This window comes from Zootoca vivipara, chromosome 2, assembly GCF_965207765.1.
Source record: "Zootoca vivipara chromosome 2, rZooViv2.hap1.1, whole genome shotgun sequence".
NCBI classification, from domain to species: domain Eukaryota; kingdom Metazoa; phylum Chordata; class Lepidosauria; order Squamata; family Lacertidae; genus Zootoca; species Zootoca vivipara.
This window is the reverse complement of record NC_142584.1, coordinates 58,529,668-58,544,993: the sequence shown is the minus strand read 5'-3', so window position 1 is coordinate 58,544,993 and position 15,326 is coordinate 58,529,668. Positions and strand designations below refer to the sequence as shown.

General features: G+C 41.7%; 1 long non-coding RNA gene across 8 annotated transcripts; it reads left to right on the top strand.

The window, feature by feature from the left end:
* The first annotated feature begins 18 nt into the window (after nucleotides 1–18).
* LOC118080397 (uncharacterized) lies at nucleotides 19–14,864 on the top strand. 8 transcript variants are annotated; one of them, XR_015948172.1, is made up of 6 exons: nucleotides 19–1,000; nucleotides 1,100–1,166; nucleotides 6,828–6,962; nucleotides 7,213–7,431; nucleotides 8,734–8,866; nucleotides 9,512–9,907. It is a non-coding gene; the product is annotated as an uncharacterized LOC118080397 (long non-coding RNA). The 8 variants fall into 8 exon arrangements; XR_015948171.1 differs by lacking the exon at nucleotides 9,512–9,907 and adding an exon at nucleotides 12,732–14,864 and having other exon boundaries at nucleotides 117–1,000; XR_015948174.1 differs by lacking the exons at nucleotides 6,828–6,962; nucleotides 9,512–9,907 and adding an exon at nucleotides 12,732–14,864 and having other exon boundaries at nucleotides 117–1,000.
* Nucleotides 14,865–15,326: the final 462 nt, after the last annotated feature.

The following is a 15,326-nucleotide window of genomic DNA, read 5'->3' as shown; positions in this document are numbered from 1 at the left end:
CCTGCATAAACCCTCCATGGGAGGGAGCGTTGCTGAAGTTGGTTGGGGGGGGTTGCTCCGGAGGAGGCTCGGTGCTCGGTAGTGGGAAGGGGTGCCCGGTAGTTGGAAGGGGTCGAAGTGGAGTGAATGGCCGGAGGATTGAAGGGCAAAAGCGAAGGGGCTCGGGATGTCTGCCACCTTCTGGGCAAGGATTAACAGCGCCGTCTTAATTTTGCATGCGAGCGATTGGTGCATTAACGACATGCAGCCAGTATCGGTTTGATTATGATTATCCTGCCACTGCGGACCCATCTGTTGAATTCCTCCTCCAAAGGCGCGCAGGTCAGCCCTCCGTGGTGAGAAGGAGAAAGACGGTAACTGCTGTTTGGAATTCCAGGGCGGCAGCCAAAAGCTGATGCCATCATAAATTTGTTGGACTCAACGGTGCTACCCGATTCTTTTGTTCTGGTTGTGTTGACGTGGTAAAAAGTTGACTGCTTGTAATGTCACAAACCCAAAATTGAGGCCTTTACTTCACATTGGTTAATAAATACTAACTTCTTCCCCCTGGTTCTCAGTTCTTATATTGAAAGGGTGGTCTTTACCTCTGAAAATTACCATTCAAAAGGGCTGTTGAGAAGATACTCTCCCTGTTTAAAATGTCTCACATGGCAATCCTAACCAAGCCTTAAATTTAGGAAACACATTGCTGGTGTGGGGGCTGAGAGTGCTAGTTTCACCCTTGGTCATTGTTCTGCTCTCCCTCCACAACTTGGAAGGTGATTTTCTGAAGCTGGGAGTCTCCTGTACAGTGGTACCTCGGGTTGCGGACCCAATCCATTCCGGGGTGCCGTTCTCACCCTGAAAAGTCCGCAACCCAAGCGGCGTTTTTGTGCATGCACAAAAGCTCAATAGAGCGCTTCTGCGCATGCGCGCGGGGCGAAACTCAGAAAGTAAGCACTTCCGGGTCCACCGCGTCCGCAACATTAAAAAGTGCAACCCACAGTGGATGCAACACGAGGTATTACAGTACTCTATGTTTAATTTTTTTCAGGGTGAAAGCATGATGGCTATGTACTATCTTTGTTTGACCTCACAGTGTTAACAAATTCTTCACTAGGCTCCAGATGCATAGATGAAGGGCTGCTAACAAAAGTGAACAAGACAGAAACAAAGAAAAAGCCTAGGTGAGATACCACACTCATGGTAAATAAATGTGCAAAAAAAACCCCACATTCAATTGCTTTAAAAGTGGTGTAAGAAATTTATGATACAGGCGAAAATGAATTTTTTCATACCCCATTTTTGAGAAGTTGCTGGAATGGACTGCAGTTATCTTAGGTGATTTGATAGTTTCACTTTCTCATCTTTTCAATAGGGATAAATTGCACCTCTGACAATGGGCTTTGGTGTAAACTGGAGAGGGAAATTGAGGGAGTGGATTGGTTTGGGTAAGGTTGTAGAAAACAGGAATTTGGTACAGATTATTTGTTGAAGATCTGAAAGAAGGAATTAATCAAGTTGAGTGGTAGGGGTATCTGGAAGGTGAGTGCAAGGATTGAAGGTCTTTGCATGGTTTGAGGAGTGGCACTAATGGGGAAAATATCGGTACTATTTGGTTAAGATACAGGATAGGGATTTTGAAGTATGAGAACTCTTGGAGAGTGTGAGGTCATATACAGTATAGAGTTATCAGAGGACAAGCTCTGAACAATATTGGGAGCAGATGGGGTTCCCCAATGCAGAGTGAGCAACCCCAGAAACTTGTAACATATTCTTCACACCATCCAGATTAGGATATTTTAAAGTTACTTGACAGGTGAAATATAAAAATTAACATTATAATACAGAAGAGAGAAGTTTGATGTTAATAATCATTGCATGTTCAGTTATTCATTTAGCTGAGTTATTTTAAAGCCAAACATATGAAATCAACTATTAACAATTTAATTGTTGTAAATGTTCAGGGATTAGTCTTAAAAGACATGAACATTATTCAAAGCAGAACAGCTATAGAAGAAGAAATGGAAATATTTTGAAAAGGAAGTTCGGATTTTACTGTAGACTGGAATACCATTTGGGATGTGGGTCATGCTAGCTTAGAGCATGTTATTTCATAAGCTAGTTATTGGGATCTATCCCAAATGGTATTCAGTCCCCAGTAAAAAAGAGAATTTTAAAAAGTATTTCCAAGCAGCTCACTTTTGTTTACATATGGGACTCAGCCGTTTTAGCAAAACCTTTTTGAACTCCTTGATGCATAAAACAAATACATTATTATCAGAGCTTTATACTTTACATTTTCCAAGGAAATAGTTGCACATAGAGGGCTCAGCATGAAACTGCAATCCCACAAATAGGTTTATTTAACATCTTACAGGTTATACATTTTATTCAGTTTTGAAAGTGGGTTTACTTCAACAAAGCATTCCCTAGCTGGAGCCCTGTGCATTAAGAAGCAGCACAAAGGCATATTGGGGATGGTGTGAGTTGCAGATAGTGTAATGCAAGCATGCCAAGTATACCGTTGCTCATTCATACACTTGCATTTGTTTTGCTGCATATAGCTGTCATCAATACCCTAAGAAGGCATTTTGAGCAGATGGTTAGTGACAGGATTAGCTTTCTCGTCTGGATGTTTAATGGGATCTAAGAATGTAATGTGAGGTTTTCATTTAGTATGTCTTACCCAGCAACTGTACTGTGTTAAGTTTGATCATGTTCCTCAATATTATGCATCCACTCCCCCTGCCCCCCCTGTATTACTCTAAATGTTAACCTGGAAGAATGAAAATTTTACCAAAAAGTCTACCTAGCCTTAGAACAGGCATGTCAAACCTGCGGCCCTCCAGATGTTTTGGACCACAATTCCCATCTTCCCCAACCACTGGTCCTGCTAGCTAGGGATCATGGGAGTTGTAGGCCAAAACATCTGGAGGGCCGCAGGTTTGACATGCCTGCCTTAGAATGTCACTCCCGTCACAACAATACGCTTCAAAACTTTAGGTTTTTGTTTTTTTTTAAATGCAGTTCTAAGTACACTTACAACGGAGTAATTCCTGTTTAATTTGGTAAGATACACTTCCAGGTAAACATGCTTAGACTTGTCCTGCATGAAATATTGCTTGTCAGAAAAGAAAACAGGAACAGGGTGGTGGTGACAGCGTGAAGAAATTAGTTGCCCTATTTGTGTCCCTTTCAACTTCCGGTATGCGGTACTGTAGAAGGGCTGTTCTGTCACCCAGAACAGGAGCACTTGTCTTATACTTTCTAATGGTAAACTCTGTTGGTCAGCAAGCATCTGTTCATAAGCAAAACAGGGTATTATAAAAATAAAAATAAAAAGTAGTGGTGCTACATACCTGAGGGTCTCCTTCAGTACACAGAAATATTAGCAAAGAAGGTATGAGATTAAACCCCCCAAGTTAGCCTGAGAAGGACAGCTTCCAGGATTTATGGACTGTTGAAGGCAACAGCATACAGTATAGGAAAATATTCTAAGTCAACTCACCCCATTATCTATAAATGGAGATTCTGGGTTCTTCTATTTATTTCATAAAATGTGTACACTGCCTAATTGTAACCTGCTCTAATGTGTGTGTGTTTTTAATATGTGAATAATATGTGTGTGTGTTTTTTAATATGTGAATAAAACATTTAAATTATCAATAAAAAAGCTCTGTAAATCATACAAAATAGAAAATAAACAGTAAACTTAAAGAGACAACTTCTCTCCTGAGATGCGAGTGATTCTATGGATGACTTTCAGAAATCCAGAATTTTAGCATAGCTGTGATGGGCCAGAAGCATGAGCTGCCAGAAACATGCAGAGAAGATACAATGTGTGTTATTTTGTGTGGAAAACAAAACAAAACAAAAAACTACTTTTTAAATACAACTTAGGTGTAAGCATGTTCATGGAGCACAAAGCTTCTTCCTGCATTTGAATGCTGGATTTAGATTGGGAGGAAGTCTAAGAAAATATAATTTAAGTAGATTGACCTTTCCAAGTCTAACCTGAGGTACAGTACATTTTATCAGGAAGATTTTTGGCTGAAAATCTAAATCAACCTCAGCCCCACATCTAACCTACACTGTTAACAGAATAGACTATAGGAATGTTGTAAGTTTATCCCTGTCTCAGCCACAGGCCCCTGAACCTACAATATGCTCTAGAACAGGGGTATCCAACCGGTTGACCACGATCAACAGGTCGATCCCCAGATGACCATGGTTGATTGCGGGATCCTTTCCACTCGCATTGTTTAGAATCATGTCTCTGCCCCCTCTGTCTTTCCCTGCGTCTCGTTTAATGGGTGTTCCTTTGTTGTCTGCTGTAGTGCTGCATTCACCTGTTAGCAACTGTGTTTTTGGTGAGCAATTTATTGCAATTCTTCACACTTAACTGTTAAAAAATGAGTTTTTTGAAGCCCCCCCAAAAAAAGCTCAACAACTTTGATTATCTACCCTAAAAAAAGAAAGCTCAACAACTCTGAGCTGCCCCCCCTAACTAAAAAAAGCTCGGCAACTCTGAACACCCTCCCCCCCCAAAATTGGTAGATCACTGCCCGTTTTATTCCCCTAGAAGTAAATCACAGTCTCTTGTGAGTTGGTCGTCCCTCCTCTAGAATATTGCTTAATCGGGAGCTCTTGCCTCTTTGGATAAACAACCCCTAGTTTAACTATTAGTTAAGCAGAATATAGTTAGTTTCATCAGTGATTAACTGAATGAAAATGATACTAATATTCTGCAGTGACTGACTAAGCCTTGTAGCCTGATTCTCAAACGTGTTTTAGCTGGCTTTCATCACACCTAAATCAGTGATGTCCTGTGGGTGAGTGTGTTTTAAAGAACTGAGCAAGTACTGCAGGCTGCTACAATGGGGCTGGCACAGAAATGATGCCTTATGATTCTGGCTCAGGAGACACTTGGATGTGGTGCTGGGCAGAATCAAAGAAAGGCTTGATGTCATGGCATCATCTGAGCCACAGTTTTGTCCTGCTTACTCTATTCTGTTCTGCTATAGGTGTGTTTCTGCCTATTGGCTCGCTGATAAAGTTAATAGCCCTTTTCAGGGACTCAACCTTAAAATATCTTCCATTAACTGAACATGTATTGCTGGATTTTTATAGCTGTTTAAACTGGCAGCTTTAATGTAGCCATGCAGAACTGTAAAAACATTTCAAGCACTCTCTCTGAGACAACGTGGTTTTACTAAAGGCTACAGAGTAATGACTGTAAAAGTAAAAGGAGTCGAGTATCTCTTGTTCCAGAAGGAAAAGGCAAAAGCCAGTTCTATAAAATCAGAGTTTTATCATAAATTCAGCAATCCTTGTTGTAGTAGGGATTGATCCTTTTTGCATCCCCACTGTGGCTGGGCTAAGGTTTTCTGTAGTAGGTCTTATCGCTTAATGCATCAAGCAGCACCACTTTACAAGTGATTATATCAGCTGCCTATTTGGGCAGCATTGCAAATCTTTCAGCCAGCTACTGTAGTTGTGCCTTTAATGTGCAAGCATTAGCACAATGATTGGGAATGTTTTCTGGGTGGCGGCACATGCTACCATGATAGACAGCTTTGGGGGGCTGCATTCCAGAGCCACACACAGTCACACATCCTTAACACACACACAAAACTATTAGCCATGGAAACAAAGGCATATGTTTAAGTCTTAGTAACTCCACTTGAATTTTACATTCCATTTTACCTATAAACTATTTTTTTAAAAAAAAAATAAAGTTCATTAAAAACAACAGCAGCACTCCTACACCCTTTATTGGCCTGACTATTCAAAAGGTAAAAAGAGCTCAGTAATCCTAGCAGAGGAATGCAGATAACATCAATGCACAGCTGAACTGCAGGCCCTGCCTGACAGCTATTCAAAGCCTCAAACTTCAAAATACAATTCCCTCCCAAAAATGATATGCACGCAGATGCAAAATGCAGGGGCTCTTTTTTGTTGTTGCACATTTGGAAGGAACAGATGTCTGTCTCCCTTCTGAGACATTTCCCCCTCTACTTTAATCTTGGAGCAGATCCTTGCAGAGAAAGGAGCTGCAGTTGCACAATTTGCACAGCATCAAAGCCTTTTCCCCACCCAGCTGCTCACTGCAGAACAGCTGATAGGTAGGAGGGGATCCCGAGGGCTTCATGAAATGGCCAGGGGCTCCCCACCCCAGTCTCAGCAGGTGACTGCTTGCAGGTGATTTTGTTTGCTTGTTGTGGTCTGGCCAGTTGGCAATCAGTGCTGAGTGCTGGCTATCTTATCAATAACCCATTCTTATTTCATGGCCATAATGGGCAACTCAACTTGAGGTTTATTTTAGAACAGTAAGAAACAACTCTTGGTCACTTCTGACAATTGAGAGTGTACTCCAAGTGGAGAGGGGCTTAAAAGTGATAAGAAGGGGGACGGTTCACAGATCTGCTTGTTCTGTTATGCTAAATGGTCAGAATAATTTGGAAATGACTTGGCAGCTTAGTTCAGGTAACCAAGTAAGATGATCTATGTTTTCTCCTGTTGACAGTAAGCAGATATACACTAATTAAAGGACCAGTATCAGAGAAGCCTCTTTAAAATAAAGTGGGGGGGGGGAGAGAGGCAGGAATATTTGCTGACTGAACTAAATGAAACTTACTGTATGCATATTTAAGATCCTGCAAGTATTGCAGGACTGTTGTGAGGCACCTAGTGCTATATTTAGTGTCATGCGGAAATCCCATTTTAGTTCCACTTCCAGCTAATTTCAGAAAATCTTCGGTTTTGGTCTCATAAGAAATCTATTTACTCCTAAATCTTTAGCAATCCACAGCTAATCCACATGTCTGAATCTTCACTATACCCAGCAGATTAGTCTGGGATGGTTGCATCAGGCCCATGAAGGGGGAGCATCCAGGTCCCCTTGCCCCAGGCCTTGGAGGGCTAAGCTGGCTGAGGGCCCCACTAGGACTTCCGCTGCCTTGCCAAGAACAAGACCAGGGGTAAGCAACCTCAGGCCCCGTGGGCCGGATGCGGCCCAATCGCCTTCTCAAGCCGGCCCGTGGACAGTCGAGGAATCGGCGTGTTTTTACATGAGTAGACTGTGTCCTTATATTTAAAATGCATCTCTGGGTTATTTGTGGGGCCTGCCTGGTGTTTTTACATGAGTAGAATGTGTGCTTTTATTTAAAATGCAACTTTGGGTTATTTGTGGGGCATAAGAATTCATTCATTTTTTCTCCCAAAATATAGTCCGGCCCACCACATGGTCTGAGGGACGGTGGACCGGCCCATGGTTGAAAAAGGTTGCTGACCCCTGAACAAGACTCTGGTCCAGAGGCTCACAAACTGCATGGCCCAGGGTTGCATGGACAGTTCTTCTAGACCAGGGACGTCCAACTCCCAAGAGACTGCAATCTACTCACAGAATAAAAAACTGGCAGTGATCTACCCCTTTTGGGAGGATTTCAGGTCAAAGTTGTTAAGCTTTTTTTAGAGGGGAATATCCCATTTTTGGGGGGTTCAGGTCAAACTTGTTGAGCTTTTTTAAGGGAGGGGAATTGTTTCCGCTAAGGAAATAATCTACCTCACAGTGAAAACTCTGTCTAATGCCACCGAAAAGGAAAAGGAGCCCGTGGTCGACCAAAGTCAACCAGAACCTCCCGGAATCAACCTGTTGGACATCCCTGTTCTATGCAAATAATTTAGAAATAACTTTATACTGCCTGCGTTTCCTTGCTGCTGTATGCAAAAGCACATGAATCTGACCTTTGAATAGTTTATAAGTAAACCAAATGTGTGGTCTTTTTCTATGCAAAGGGAAGTAGGAACTATGCAAGCAACTTAGAAAGGGGTATTTTAAATGTCTAACAGCCTATATTTCTACGCTTTATCATCTGCTCATTTTGTAGTTTTATATATGTTGGGGTACTTGCCCCAAATCTGGGTTAGCACTGAAAGCTAATCAGATTCCTTTAAAATAAAAAAATTCCTTCAGTAGCACCTTAAAGACCAACTAAGTTTTTATTTTGGTATGAGCTTTCGTGTGCATGCACACGAAAGCTCATACCAAAATAAAAACTTAGTTGGTCTTTAAGGTGCTACTGAAGGAATTTTTTTATTTTACTTCGATCCAGACCAACACGGCTACCTACCTGTAACCAGATTCCTTTAAAATCTGCTTTAAATATCTTTCACATCGTGCTAAAGTTCTCTCAACCCAAACCCAGATGTGAGTCTCTCATGTCAAAATTGGTGTGGCCAAAATTTCAGAGTAGGCATGACCCAAGTGTAAAAGTGGATGTGGCCAATTTATGTTGGGTAGGGGTTGAGAATGTAGCATATTGCTTGCATTTTTAAAGGGCTCTGTAAGTGTTCCCACATACTAACATAGAAGATGCACTGGATTTTGAAAAGGATGCAGTTCTGGGAATAAAGATCCCTAAATTTACAATTTGAGTACTGTGATTTCCCTGCAATACGTGCTAGCTTGAGGAAATATATTTGGGGTTGCATGTAACACTATGCAATTAACAGTGCACCGGGAAACGGCATTTGGAAAGTCCAGCTATCCTGACAGTTAAGTGCTAAAGCCCTCCATGAGCTAAAAGCATATTTAAAATAGTTTCTGAAAACTCTTGCTAATATTGGCTTGGCCGTGTTATTTGATGTGTCATAGGGTGTGTTGGATGTTTTGCTCAATGTTACTCACATAATGTTAGCTGAATCCAAAGTGATTGTGAAATGTTTTGGCTTCCCCATTTCACGTCATAGGAGAAAGATTATGATCAGCGTGGCTGTTAAAGATGGTTCAGCGGAAGGCCTGGTCTTGGAAATGGCTAGAAAATATGGATCCGCATGTGACAGTCAATGCTAACAAGCCAATTCCAAATATGGTTACTCCAAAGTAAGTGCTGCTGGGCTCAGTGCATCTCCTTTGTGTGGCTAGAACTGAAGCCATTTTGCTAGCTGTGTTAAGATTTGGTTAGCAGCCAGGTCTAGCTGAGGGATGGGGAACCTTTGTCTTCCTACGGTAGATGTTGTCAGGCTTTAGCTCTCTTCATCCTTGACCACCGGCCATGCTGGCTGCAACTAAAGGGATCTGGAGTCCAAAAACATTTGCTGCAACAAAGGTTGCCCATTCCTGTGCTAGCTGATAGGCTGAAACCGGAAGCATGGCAACTCTGTTTCTAAGGATCCCCAAGAGTTGCAGGCAGGATTCACCTAATAAACACCGTTAGCAGAAAGCCCTGCACAAGGATTTCCACTTGTGCAATGGGGCTTGGCCTCCTCTCCTCCCCTGTACCCCCCACACACACCTGAAATGGACTGAGAGGGGTGTATCAGGAGAACCCGTAGAACAGTGCACCGAATGAGGAGTGGGGAGGGGATATTTCCAAACTGAAATGCTTGCATGGACAGAAGGTTCATCATAGTGTGACGCTGAATTCCATCCTGCGTCTCTGAATTTGTGTGGGTTCCTCCTTGTCTCTTAATGAGCACAAAAAGCTATTTATTTTATTTCTTATGTTGTATTTTATTGAATTACAAGATAAGAAATAAAAGAAGCAACACAGTGTGACTATTTAATGCCATGGGTGCGCCATCTCCTGTCTCCAACTACAAATCCACAGATGCCACAGACCACCTGAATGAAGCTTGCAGACCACAGTTTGAGGACCCCCTGAAGTATTAAAGTACTGTATTGTTAAGTGCCCCCTAGTTCTTCAACTGGTTGGTTTGGATCAGCAACTACGTTGCAACCTGAGCCTAGAGAGTGTGGCAGAAGCACTACCACCATACAGACATATGGTAATAAAAACTGAGAAGGTGGATCCTGGGTCTAAAAAGGTTGAAGACTACTGTCCTAGGCTTTAGAGAGCTTTGTCAGTTTGATATCTGGAATGAATGAATGTAATTAATTAAATACTGCTATTCACAAAGCAAAGACACTGGTTTCCTTGAACAAATTACTATGTCTTCTTAGGGCTGCATGCCTTCCCTCAAAACAGGGCTGCAAACCTGTATGGATCACTGAAGAGAAGGGGCGGGGAGGCTTTTTTATTTTTATGAAAAAAGCTTCACCACAAAGTATTTAATTGCAATGGCAACTGTTCACCACTAGAGGCTACTGTGTGTTCCTTTTAACAAAACAAAATGCTTCAAGTTTTTTGGGCATTGTGGTTTGTTGCTATTTGTTAGGACACAGAGAAACCTTAATATATTTTTTCACACAGATGGGAGCTTTGAATTTAAGCCTTCAAACTATATGTGGATTTAACAACGTAAATGGAAAAACCAACTAAATCATTTCGGCATCATTGCTGGGGGAAGCCCACCAAGAGCAATGATACCTTAGCTCAGTGATCTCTTCCAAAGATTATTCATATACATTGTTGAGAACTTGTCTTTTGAACTTGGAACATGTCCCAGTTTTTGTCTTCTTCCACTTGCGATGGTGTGCGAAGGTGTAGAATTATGTGACACAGGGTGGGTGGAAGGCTGTGCTAAGACATTAAAAGTTTTATAGGACTTAAGTGTAAGTGCAAGTGTTCATTCTGCAAGGCCTTTTGTTTTGTGAGAGGTGCGCAAACAAATGAGTTTCAGTTTATCCAGCTGGTGATGTCTTAAAATACCTTTTAGTTGGTTTCAAGTAGATTAGAATCAGAGGACTTCTAAGGGATAGTCTGCAGCTCCATGAGAAAGCACAGGAAGTCTCAGGTTCAAAGATCTCTTACTGGGAAATACTTTTGCCATTTTTACCCTGCAGAGCTATTACTAATCATTGTAGGCCACAAGGGAGCAGACTTCAAGGTCTCAGGATCTACCTTTTTTTTTACCAGAACCCAGTGATCCATCAACTAGAGCCAGCTACAAAATACATACAGTTGTACCTTGGATCCCAAATGCCTTGGCACCCAAACATTTTGGCTCCCGAATGCCGCAAACCTGGAAGTTAGTGTCCCGGTTTGCGAATGTTTTTGGGAAGTCGAACGTCCGACGGGGCTTTCGTGGCTTCTGATTGGCTACAGGAGCTTCCTGCAGCCAATCAGAAGCTGCGCTTTGGTTTCTGAATGTTTAGGAAGTCGAACGGACTTCTGAAATGGATTCTGTTCGACTTCCAAGGTACAACTGTACACTTAGAATTAAAGACTTCTGAGCTCAGACATTTGTTCTGGCTACCAAAACTGAATTTAGTTCATAGTCTTGCAGGGGGTCATTAGTCATTAGTTTCTGCCCCACCCTTCAACCTGAGTATTTATGGGGCAAAATAAAGTGCCTGGGGACTTCTGCTTCAGTGTATCTGAAGAAGTGTGCATGCACACGAAAGCTCATACCAAAATAAAAACTTAGTTGGTCTTTAAGGTGCTGCTGGAAGGAATTTTTTATTTTGTTTTGACTACGTCAGACCAACACGGCTACCTACCTGTAACTAGATTTATGGGGCAGTTCACAATATTCCAAGAAAGCACTTCATAAAATTTATCTCAGTAAACTGTCCAGCCCTAAGATAAAAACGTAAGGCCAGTTTACAGCAACCCAGCAAGGAGAAGCGCTTTTTTCCTATATCAGCCTCAATATAGTTTCAATGTAACATCGGGGGGGGGGTGTAATGTAGGGGACAATCACATTTCCAAGGAGTAGGGAATTCTGCATCTGGGATGCCAAAGCAGAGAAGGCCTTGCCCCATTTTGGTGCATAGCAAACTGCAGATACTGATGGAACCACGAGCAAGGCTTCAAGGTGCAGGTTGGCAGATAATGGAAAAAGGAGTTCATTCAAATACTTGGGTTCCAAGCTGTGTAGACAATTGTCAGCCGCTTAAAATGGGCCCAGTAGTAAACAGGCACCCAGTTCACCTCTTTGTGGACGGGTGCAATGTGGTACCATTTTTCAGAGCTAGTCAATAGCTTGGTAGCTGCATCATGCACTAGCTGCAACTTTTGGACCATCTTCAAGGACTGCTCCACATAGAACACATTGCAGTAGTCTAAACCCGAGGTTACTAGAGGCTGTATCATTGCAGCTAGGCTATGCCGACCCAGAAGAGTCTCTGACTAGCAAACCAGCTGGAACTGGATGTAAGCACTCCTTGCTACAGAGACTACCTGGGCCTCATACAACACTGATGGGCCCGTAGAACCCCAAGACTATGACATTTCTCCAGGAAGGCAGACATGGCTTAAGCATTAGTGGTAAGCTAAAATCCATTCTGGAGTTATTCCACTGTATAGAGAACAGTAGTTTCAGCTTAAAGCCAGTCCAGTCCTTATAGATGATGAAGGTCATGGGTCAAAAGTGGATGGCTTTTGTGACTCGCTGATGTAACCTTAGAAAGATTTAAGCAGCAATTTGCGTAATGCAGAACGATATCTTCCTGAAGAAGACTGTTTTAGTTTCACATTTCCATAGCAACCTAGGCCATAATAAAACAAGCAGATGTTAGGGAGGGTTTCAAAGTTAAAAGTTCCAAAATAATAATAATAATTGCATCAATCAGACAAGCTAATCGTATTGGCAAGACAAATACATATTTGGAGAGGCTTAAGATGCTCAAAGGATATGAGAATTTGAGCATTTCTGGGAGCTAGTCATTTGGTTTGGCATACTTTTTTCATTCTACTTATTTTAATTTCACCTTGTTCTCTCTTTTTCATTTTTCCATATCCTTTTACTCTCATATCCATTGTGCAATCCATAAACTACCTAACCTGGAATAGCTGGATCTAAAGCTAACTATCAAGGCTGTTTTATCTACTCTCTGTTCACAGGCAATACGCCTCTGAATGCCAGTCGCTGGGAATCATAAGTCAGGAAAGGGCTGTTGCACTCAATTCCTGTTTACGGGCTTCCCATAGGATCTGGTTGGCTGCTGTGAGAACAGAATGTTTGACCTCACAGAACTATGACCTGATCAAACAAGGATCAGCTTATGTTCTTAAACAGTTTGACTGCATTCCCCTTGGTCCAGCAGTTTTCTGTGATTGGGTGCACATGGAGGTGCCAACCATCATTCCAATGGCGGAGGCAGGTCCCCACCCACAAAGGACTGCCCAGGATTAATGAGTAGTCAAGAAGGCTATTTCCATACTCCAACTGACAGAGGGAGGAGCTGCTAGTACCTAACATCATGGGAAGGAGACAAATTGTGCCACTGTGAACCATTGTGCCATACAGCCCTTCACCCAAAAATCACAGGGCGGATTACAAGTTTTATAAAATTATATGTTTATTAAATTTATTGCTGGCACTAAAAAGGTCCTCGAGCAATTTACAACCAAAGTAAAAAAAAGATGCAATAATAAACACCATTAACATGGATTTAACAATATAATATGTCGCGCTGGAGCACAAGAAAGCAAAAACGACTTTGGTGCTGAAACAATGACAAGGCTGGTGTTAGGCAAGCCTCTGTGGAGAAAGCATTCCTGTTGCTGCCACCCTCTGGACTTCTCTTGAAGGTGACATGTAGAGAAGAGCCGCAGGTGATCTCAGGTTCAGGCAAGTTAGTGTGGGAAAGGCTGTCTTAGTCTTGTTAATGGACCGCATGGAGGGTGGCGCCGGGAGGACTCCATCTCAACCTGCCTTGTCCATCCTTATCCCTCCTTGGGTTTAAGTGTGTGTGGTGGTCATAATTTACATGTATTGTTGTGACAGGATATTCAGAGTCCACATGCCAACAAGTCTTCAGTCTATATGCCCCATATGGGTTCCAAATGTCTACAGAATTATCATGGGGGATAATTCTTTCCCGCATCCAACATTCAGCTTCATTGGATGTCCACAAGTTCTAGTGTTATCTTATCATGCTGAGCTATCTGCTCTGTTTATTTTATGAGATACCCCATAAACTGACATTGTTTTCAAGGCTTTAATCCTTGGATTAAATGCTGCCCACCAGACAGAAATTGGTCTGTGCTTTGTATCTAGGGAAACATTTGACTCACACACTCCAACGTTCAGGAATGGAAGGAAGCAGAAGGGGCAGGGCAACCATGTTCCCCCTCTTGCCCTGCCAGCCCTCTTCTGTGTCACTTGGTTTGTGCTTATGCCAACTTTTCTCAAAAGGTCGGGCGGGCCCTTGTGCATCATTAAAAAACAGGAACTGCATTGCTCATAGCAGGACAAAGGGGAGGTCATATTTGCATGCAACAAGTCCATATGGGGAGATGCACATTTATAAATAATTACAGTGGTACCTTGGGTTAAGAACCTAATTTGTTCTGGAGGTCTGTTCTTAACCTGAAACTGTTCTTAACCTGAGGTACCACTTTAGCTAATGGCTCCCACCACCGCCACACGATTTCTGTTCTCATCCTGAAGCAAAGTTCTTCACCTGAAGTACTATTTCTGGGTTAGCTGAGTCTGTAACCTGAAGCGTCTGTAACCTGAAGTGTTTGTAACCCGAGGTACCACTGTACTATAATTTAAATAGAAATACAGTACATCGCACCACCTTGGGGAAGCCTATGGATAGAAAGAGATAAACCCTGGATAAGTGGGTGAGAACTTGAAGGCCCAAATGCAACACTTGGAATTGTACTGCTTAGTATTAAGGGGATTATATTACAACAGTTCTGATAGTGTTTCTATTCCTATTACAGAAGGGCCCTTTTTGTAGTGGCACCCCAGTTATTAAACAGGCTTCCTAGAAAGGTTCGTCTGGCATGATCTTTATGGCTTGTTCACTGATCATTCTATTCACCCAGGTCTTTTAAATAACTTTATGTTTTTAGACTCTGGGCATTCATTTTTAGCTGTGTTTCAATTTTGTAGTTTTTTATCGCTGCTTTTTTTTTTTGTACTGTATGTTAATTGTGTTTGTGTGTTTGCCCTGTGAGCCACCCAAAGAACTCTTGTTAGTGGCTGTTTAAATGCAGAAAATAAATGTATAAAACAACCTATTCCAACGTTCTCTTATTGTCTTGCAATGAAAATGGAATATAATATTGTAACTCTCTTTGTTTAAAAAAATGCAAAATATGTTTTTGCTTTTTAAAAAAATGCAACTTAGTGAGACTTACTTCTGAGTAACCAATTCATAGCTATGGCCTATGAGTGTGTTCATTATTAATACATTGGTTTTAATATCATGTATCTCCATAGTAGCCTGGCCTTTGACACTATTAGATTATTTTTAACTGATTTCCATATTCTGTGTTGTAAATCACCCTGGGACTTTATGGTGTTTGAAAAATGAAAATAAGAACAACTTTTATTACTGTATATCCCTACCATGCCACTTGAAGCTATTGCCACTGTAGAGCTGGAATTCTGTGCTAAGGTTTCTTATGTTATTGATTAAGGTTTATGAAAAATCTAATTATCTTGTCTAAAGAACAATTCTAAGTCGAAAGGCAAATAGT